Raw genomic sequence first — 9880 nt, 5'->3', positions numbered from 1 at the left:
GCCTTGTTGGGGTATCTGTGAGTGATCTGGTCGATGCAATCGAGAACTTAAAATGTTTATTAAAGGCACAATATGTAAGATTCTTGGATTTGAACATTAGAACTATTAGAACAGTGTTATATATTGTACCGACTTGTGTACATTATCCCAAATGTTTCCAACAAATCCAGAGAAATTAGCCTATTTAACCAGCGTAATGGCCCACGTGTCTGCGTCACCTGTTGATATCATATCCACGTTACCCTCAATTTAATATTTTGTTTTATTAGACAGGAGAGTAACTGCTTAAATACATTTATCAACAGACAACATCGTTTTATACCTCAAATTGTTCTTATTGTTTGAATCGCTAGTTTCATTGATTAGCCGCAAGTAAGATGTTTGTACCCAAAGAGTAGATCAGACAACACAATTTTATGTGGCTAGCATCATAATCAGAAACAGCTTTATTTGTAGGAACAGCAATACAGCATTTTCTCCACTGTACAGTGTTTTAAAATGAATTACATGCCATTTAGCAACACAAGTCATCCAGCTTTTATTAATGATACTCTAACATCAATCTATCCATGAACACGATTTCTGCCCGAGTCCCACCAGATTGCTTTTCTCACCGCTGTGGAGGTGAGGTCAACAACTATGATTCCACTCTTATTCATGCCGTCATTGAGCTATGCCTTTATTTTTTTAGGTCCATTGCATGCCGTAATTACCGTAACTATTCTGAACTGTAAAAAGTAGTGCTCTCAAATCGATTAATCGCATCTAAAATAAGTGTTTACATATGTTAACCTTGTATAAATAAGTATATATAAGTACACAATCATGTATATTTTTAAGAAATATTTGCATGTTTTATATGTATTTATATAATTTATATATGCATATATTTTATAAACACATGTAAACTGACTTATTTTGGGTGATTAATCGCGATTAATTGATTTGACCACTAGTAAAAAGCCTTCATGTGCTTGTAGAACTTGTAGTTACAACCTGTAAACTCGTAATTTTCTGAGAGCTACGACTTGTACCACCTGACCACATATTTGAGGTTTGTTAGACTTGAAGCGGTGTTTTGCACATCGATCCGTATATGACATCAAAGAACGCCAAGAGCGATTCGAAAGCAAACTGTTTTATTTAAGGTGTTTACGACATGGTGTGAATGCAGCATTTGAATAATCTAGTGGAGAAACTTGCATACTGTGCCTTTAAGAAAACATGGGATGCCAGAATATAAATACTAACCCTCTTTCTGCCTGATTTAAAAGTGTGATGGTTTTAATTTTGAAGTGTAAAAATGATTTATTTTCTGTTGTCTAATGTTATGATGATGCTGCTGAATGTACACATAACTATTTTACCTCTAGATTGCTGGTTAAACGTTAACATGAATGACTGTCACTGATAGTTTACCACACCAGATTTTATCATAGCTGTGGGTCAGAGGCTGTTGCAACATGTTATGAAATAATTGGTCATTTAACATCTTTAATGAAAATTTTCAACAGTGTCTGACTTAAGACTTTCTTGACTTGTCGTTTGATGGGTATATTTTTATCAAATTAACAGTTACTGCAAGTCAGACGTTTGCTTTAAACACATTATCAGCTACACAAATTAACACCATATTAATGAGAATTCAGTGATACTAAAATGTATAGACCTGTGATATTTTTTTTTTTGTTTTTTGATGCGAGCGCACATTTGAGAATTGCCTGCGATCACAGACACACTTAACACTCTTGTTTGGCTTTACATTTATGAACTGTACTATTAATATTGGCATGTTTTTTAAATCACAAGATGCCAGTTATATTTGTAGTCATCTGTGAGCTATGAAAGAAAATGTGAGACGTTAAAATTGCAATTGCAAGTTTAAACTGTGACTAAAAACTAGGGAAGTAGTAAGCGCCTTGTCAAATTGGAAGATTATATTAATTGAAATACAATTCTTCCTTGCCACATGGGGTAGCTGTTTCCCTTTTTGTACGCTTGTGGTTTCTTCCTACAATTAACAAGGAGACCAACACATTTGCTTTCTTTAGGCCTAGTATAAGCTGAATTGATAATGAGGTTTGTGTTGTATATGTATTGCAGTTCGCTGTTTATGTTTGCTGGGGTGAGGTTACTGGAGTTGTAACTGATGTTTAAACTGTAATGTTTAAACAAAGTCATTGGCAATGAACTTTAGAACACTGGTACTCCATATCAATAAAAAAAGTAAATGAATACGTTCAATGTTGTAATGTTGCGTACACATATTGGGTTTGGTCATTAGAAGATAAATGATTATGGTTCAGTTTACTTTGATCCGCAATATAACATTTGTTTAATGATTAGGTATGGTTTGAATTGGAGTAAGACTGAGTCTTAGAGGGATAGTACACCCCAAAATCCTGTCATCATTTACTAAAGACTATAGATATAGAAAGATGGTTCACTCCTTACTTCAGTGTATACTTCACGGAATAGTTCCGCCTTCTAATGTAAAATAGCCAATCGCTGATAGGTAAAGCCGTTGCAGAAACCACTGGGACTCACGCCTGCGTTTGCTCGTCTGGCCTGAAAAAAATAGCTTTTTAATGCTATTTGAGCATAAGAAACAACATCTATGGGACAGTTGATGTCATATTTTGTTGCTGAATTGAAATGTTATGTAATTGTAAGTTTCGGCAAGCAGTTTTTAAGATTCCATAAAACCCCCATTCAAATAGGACTTGGTCTTGGATCCCCGAATTAGCTGTCCGAAGGCATTGCAAATATTGCTACCAATACAACAGACTTTGATTTTACTTACCTCATGTCATTCTAAACCTGTGTGAGTTTCATTCTTCTGTTAAACACAAAAGAAGACATTTCAAGTCAATGGGTGTTTGATGACCAACATTCTTCAAAATATATTTTGTGTTCTGCTGAAGATTGCAACTCTCACAGGTTTGGAACAACATGAGGGTGAGTAAATGACACAATTTTCATTTTGGGGTGAACTTGTTTACTCTTTCCTCTCCAGCTTTTTTCACCAGTGCCAACATTTTTGATAGTTTTCACCAAGCGGCAACCTCCCGCGGCCTCTCTTGAAGTAATACGGAAGTAATTTAAACTGCAATTCCTTGACTGGCCACTAGGGACAGAAGGGAGCAGAATCTCATTGAGCCTCATGTTAAAATTCCCAACTTTACAGCAGAAAAAAAACATGTATACAGCCTGGTACAATTGGTGGTTTTGGTCTATATGGTTAATTTTGCCCGTCATGACAACTGTGAGGGGATTAATGTTTTTATAACTCATTTGTTTACATTATATAAAGCCTTAAAGTTCTGCATAATTAAGGGGGCGTTGTTACTTTGAGTGGCAGGTGGATACGCATTTATCTGCCGTCCATAGTCATTGCGTCACCTCAGCTCCGCCTATATCCCGCCTCTGTCCATTTTCTGTTAGACATTTCTGTTACCTTCAGAATATTTTGTTTTCCAAAGAAAGAACAGACCCAGCATTATTATTTTTTTTCTCAATCGCTCTGCTACATTTGAACTCAAATTCTCAAAACTACTTGTTAAACCTCCACATCATCTAGTCACTTGAGCACATCATAAAATCAATTTCTCATTTTTTTTAAACAAATTGCAAATGCTTTAGTACATTCATGCAATTGATCAATACAGTTGTCTGCTGGTTTCCTACATTAATAATTGCTAATGTCATGTTGCTAAAAATGTATTCTACTGGTTCTCTGTCCAACAGTGTTACCCAAATATCTAGGCATTAGTCAGGGTTGCCAACTCTCACGCATCTGGCGTGATTCTCACGCTTTCAGGCTCTGTCTCACGCTCTCACTCTGCCCAACTCAATCTCACGCCAAATTGCCAAACCTGCTTTTGATATTAAACAAAGCTATAAGCTTTGTTTTTTTTAAATGTGTTTTAATGAAATTCAAACAATAAATAGCGTTTTGGCGCTAATGTGGCATAATGTTAAAGCCAGAGGCGTTGAAAAGCTCTCGTCTCCCTGCGGCGCGCGCTGGTCACGTGGCCCATGAGCGCTCAATACTTCTAGCGCTATGCCAATGAATTTAAATGGCTTAAGCGGATACACAACAGTTTCACCATATAGATGTTTGCTGCAAGTTTTGGTAAACAGTACAGCATAGTGTTAGTGTTTATTGATTATTAAGTCAGCCATAATTACAGGATCGTTTTATTATGGAGAGTGATAGAGATGCAACATTGCTAACATTAATGCTATTCTTGTATTTAGCCCTCAGGTATTCCTTACTAATTGATCACACTCATACTCATTAAATTATATTTATTGAATATTTTGAGGAGATCTTTTGGTACTAAATACTATTTGTGCAACAATTAGGCTATTGTAAATAAATGACCACTTAAAATATTTTTCTTCTAATATTTGTATATATTTCTTCTAATATTTATATTACAATATGTTTAGTAATTAATGTTAAAATAGAGAATTCCAATTCAAAGAGGACAAATACAGTCATTTTGTGGCAAAAAAAAAAAAGTTTATTTGTAATGCCATTAACCAGTAGGTGCCTTATGGCTCTTTAATAAATATCCATGTATCTAATCTAGTTGCTCAAAAAAGTATTGCAGTCTTTGCATTCTAATAAATATTTAGATATGATGATCAAACACTAGATTTCTTTAAATGTGAAATTTCAAAACGTGAATAACTTGCATCCTAATATTTTTAATGAATAATGATACTTATATAAGCAGTCACAAGTGAATATTAAGGAATGGCACATATAATTAGACCCATGTTTAAACTAGTGCTAAAACAAACATATTTTTTCTTATTATGTATAGTATATATACTATACTGAATCAAGATCAAAAGCATTACGCACAACACCCCCCCCCCCCCCCCCCCCCCCCGCGCGCCCCAAAAAAATCTCACTCCAACCTGAACTTAAAAGTTGGCAACCCTGCATTAGTCCATTGCATAAGTCATTAAAGGTGTATCTGTAGAGAGGATTTCACCCTCCCCAGAGCATCTCCAAATCCACGCCTCTCCAAAACACGTGAACGCATACAGCATAACAGCAAGGAGAAAACAAAAGCGCCACGAGAAACGGCGTTAAATACATTGTCTCAAAACATATAACATTACAATAAATGGACATGGACACTCTAAAGAGCACTGACCTGTACCACATGACTGCAGCAGATTAATTTCAGTGTTTATAATGTTGCCATTGAAATGCATAAATTGGAGTCATAAACCTCTTGGGGTATAACGTAACTTTCCATCTCTTACAAATTACTGTAGTTATTGCCTGAATGTAGCATAAGCTTGTTTTGGTTCAGGAGGAAATGTAAAATGTAAAGGTGGCGCTGTTTTGGTTGCGGTGCTTGTTAACTGGCGTCTTTCTAACTGCATAGCATGACGCGCTGATGGATGACGTGGGTTGTGTGTGCGTGCAGTTGCACGGAGGTGTGGAAATTTTAGATTTTCGATCATGCTTGAACATGTTTTTTTAAAGTTACAGTTTTTCCCACAAGGTGATCTGCTGATACTGCTGAAGTCTCCAAAGAGCAATTTCAATCCAGTTCTTTTTTGTTGTTGTAAATGTCCTTAATTGATGAATTGTGCAGGTGAATCTTGAATTTCACTAAAGGGTAATGTAAAGCATTAGATCAACGAGGACCCGTATTTATCAAGCTTCTCAAAGTGCTATTTTAGTCTTAAAGTCTCCGGTGAGAAATAAACCTAGGGGTAATTAACAGATGGTTACCGAGTAGATCGTTCTCTGGGATGCGTTTTCATGAAAATCGAATGGAAAGAGTTTTATCTTTAAAAACAGATTAGCTTATAACGCTAGTCTATGGTGAAGGGGGGATTTTGAAATCCACTGCCGCTTCAATATACCTGTATATATTTATATCCTAAATAACTTCATAATCAAAACCTTAATTAATATTTATCTTCCTATATTACCTATATTATTATAATGATTCTTTCCAGTTATGATTTTGCTTTGTTTCTTGTTTTCTAAAGTGTGTATTTGGTCTCTGAGGAGTGACTGAGGGTCTGGCTTAGAGATGTGTGATGTGTCACTAAACACTTGATCAACAAGGTCGTGTGTTTGGATTTGAGGTATCACACACCCCTTACATGTCAGGAGTGCAGTAACAGCGTTTGCTCACTTAGCCCGGCTTCCAGATATGAAATATGGATTTGTCTTTCATTTAATTTATTATGTTTTATTCCTTATATATTTCCTTTTACTGAAACACTAAAGACTCAAGATGAATATTGCCTGTACTATTGTGTGTCCCTCTCACTAAATGAAAGCACATGTTATCAGTATGTTTTGGTAAGAACTAGTTAGAACTGCAGCTTAATCAGCTCCAACCTTGGAGAGACTGTGTATCTGTGTATGTGCGCAATATTCTATGTTACAGATCAGAATGGTGTTCAATGGGCACCCTAAGAGATGGGTGGACTTGTTGTTCTGGGCAAGCTGGCGCCTGCTCCAGATCTGGAAGGTCACTACGGGCCTAATTCTGGGGTGAAAGCGTCAACAAGTGACACGTCAGTGGAAACGTGCATCAGATTAACTGACTCTAGTGGAAATTTACCATGACTGTGCATTGTCTCTGAGACAATCAGAACCATCCACATTGCAGTAATGACGTGGATAAGACCTTGAAAACGGTATAACTGTTGGGACAATTGTATGTACGATAGGGCGAGGCAACGAGATGGTGAGAGAGGGAGCGCGGCCTACGAACTCCTTGTGAGACTTGAAGCTGGCTTCTACTTTTGAAACTGCAAACTATTCTAAGTAAATTTTTCTTTTAATTAATTGCAATCCTGACTCTGTCTTCATTTCTTCACTACTGGTCCTGGGTCATAACCTGTTAACCCCTAACAATGGGGCACAGGGTAGACACAGGGTGGTAAAATTAAATCGCTAGTTAATACCACTAACAAGGCTCAAAATAGCCTCACACTAACACCGTAGCATAATGAGGGTCCCTACATGCAAACCAAAGCATTGAGAACTTTGTAAGTGTACAAACAGTTTAATAAGAAGAGACTTTATAAACATAGTGCCTTACGCGTTCACGGACAGGCACCATCTTGGAAAACAGTCTCGACGAATCGATCCACGAGCGCTGTTCTAAGTGAGCTGGTCGATAGGAATTAAGTTTGTGAAATGTAATAACATGGACATTTTTAGTTTTATTTATTTATTTTCTCTGTTGTGTTCAGTGTTTTCTTCCGGAATCAACGGACCATATGAGATTCCAAGTCACTGTTCATCACGTAGCACAGCGTTCGTGGCACGATGAGTCGAGACTGTTTTCCAAGATGGAACCTGTCCGTGAACGCGTAATGCACTCTGTTTACAAAGTATCTTCTTATTAAACTGTTTACACGGTCCCTACGGACCGTGAGGAAGGTGGTGAAACGAAGCTTCCAAACCATCAAAAACAAAGTGTGTGCTCTTGTGAAGCGTTCACGCACATTCAGACGTGAGTGCAGCAGCCGCGGATCCACTCGAGACCGAGGCAACGCGTGATGATGCTCAGCCATCGACGAGCACTTCTGTATGCTTTATCACCTTGGAAGAATTTATTAAAAAGAAAGGCTCTTCCATGAAAGAAAAAGATGCGAGAATCATCAGGAGGCAAATCTTTGTGGCTCTCAAAAACTGGGATCTTGAGGTTTACCTGAATCTTGAGGTTCTATATAGAGGAAATAGCCATCGACCCCAACACACTCCAGATCAAAATAACTGACACTAATAGTCAGGCACTAAGGAAACCAATGAAGAACGTGAGCATGCTTTAACCGAGGCCTGGTTTAAACGGTGGGAAAAATTAAAGTACGCAGAATCCTATTTCAAAGTGATGTACACGCTGGTCGAAGACATCAACCCTCCGTTTTGGAAAAGGCGCGTGTCCAAAGGTGAGATGAATAACAATAAAGATAATGAATGTTAGTCATAGTAACACATTACCGTACCTCATGACTAATCTGCTTTCCTCTGATCTCGTTCACAGAATGCTCCGATCTTCTCTGGCGACTAGCAATACAGTGAGGGGCACAACTGAAGACAACCTTGTAGAACATTTTAAATGATCCCTGGTTTATATTTAATCAGCCGATGATCAGGTAAGAAGAATTTTAAGAGCTCTTCCTTTACTCCGCTGATCCACACATAATTGCAAACAGATTCATGTGCAATAATTCACAGGCAATAATCATTTGTCAAGATGTGAAAACCGGCCACATCAAATGTCTGACCAATCAAAACATGTTCTCACTACAACCAATCAAGGCAGTCTTGTCCTAAAAAAATCTTGAAAATGCTATAGCGAAAGAGAACTAGCTAGCACTTTATCTCTACATGGGAACACTGTTAGATGGGGGAGTTAAGGGGTAGTTAAGGGGGAGTGGCATCAGTTAAGGGGGAGTGGTATCAGTTATGAGGGAGTGGCGTCAGTTGACTCCCCCAAGGTTGACTCCCCCAGTTAACTCCCCCAGTAGACTCCCCCAGTTGACTCACCCAGGGTTGACTCCCCCAGTTGACTCCCCCAGTTGACTCACCCAAGGTTGACTCCCCCAGTTAACTCCCCCAGTTGACTCCCCCAGTTGACTCACCCAGGGTTGACTCCCCCAGTTAACTCCCCCAGTTGACTCCCCCAGGGTTGACTCCCCCAGTTAACTCCCCCAGTTGACTCCCCCAGTTGACTCACCCAGGGTTGACTCGCCCAGGGTTGACTTCCCAAAATCTACATTGAAGCTGCATCTCTTTAGCCAAGCATTCACATAATGCATCTCATCACCTTGCACTCCAGTTATATCAGCGCACATGATTGCCTTTGCTTAATGCTTTGAACAGCAGCTACGCTAATTATTTTCCTGTTCTGTTTTATTTTATCTGGACGGCCATCCCGAGGGAACTAGAGAGTCTGTCAGCTCCAGTCTGGATCCAGCCTATCATGAAGACTTCATTTTAGTTCCTTGCCACCGTCGCTTTGGCTTGCTCAGTTGGGGACACTAACTTCAGATGACCATCACCTGTGACCATCACCTGTGAAGATGTGCCTTGACTCCTGGAAGACTTCAGATGACCATCACCTGTGACCATCACATGTGAAGAGGTGCCTCGACTCCTGGAGGACTTCAGATGACCATCACCTGTGAAGAGGTGCCTTGACTCCTGGAGGACTATAGATGACCATCACCTGTGACCATCACCTGTGAAGAGGTGCCTCCACTCCTGGAAGACTTCAGATGACCATCACCTGTGAAGAAGTGCCTCGACTCCTGGAAGACTTCAGATGACCATCACCTGTGAAGAAGTGCCTCGACTCCTGGAGGACTTCAGATGACCATCACCTGTGAAGAGGTGCCTTGACTCCCGGAGGACTATAGATGACCATCACCTGTGAAGAGGTGCCTCGACTCCTAGAGGACTTCAGATGACCGTCACCTGTGACCATCACCTAATGATGTCTGACTTCGCCAGTCGGAGATAACTAATATTAAAAAGATAGTTCACACAAAAATTACAATTATGTCATCATTTACTCTCCCTCAAGTTGTCCTAACCTGTGTAGGTTTCTTTGTTCAGATATTTTGAAAAATGTAACAAAGCAACCATTGACTACCATAGTATTTTCTCCTACTAAGGCAATCAATGGTTGCTCTCTGCTTGGTTTACGCTGAGGGAACTAGAGAGTCTGTCAGCTCCAGTCTTGATCAAGCCTCTTATGGTGCGTTCACACCAGACGCGAATGAAGCGTTAAGCGCAAGTGATTTACATGTTAAGTCAATGCAAAGATTTGAATAGCCATTCTGCGGCTCAAATTGAGCATTTAATGCATGAAACGCG

The sequence above is a fragment of the Pseudorasbora parva genome, chromosome 25, assembly GCF_024679245.1.
Source record: "Pseudorasbora parva isolate DD20220531a chromosome 25, ASM2467924v1, whole genome shotgun sequence".
In the NCBI taxonomy this organism is placed as follows: domain Eukaryota; kingdom Metazoa; phylum Chordata; class Actinopteri; order Cypriniformes; family Gobionidae; genus Pseudorasbora; species Pseudorasbora parva.
This window is presented reverse-complemented; position numbering follows the sequence as displayed.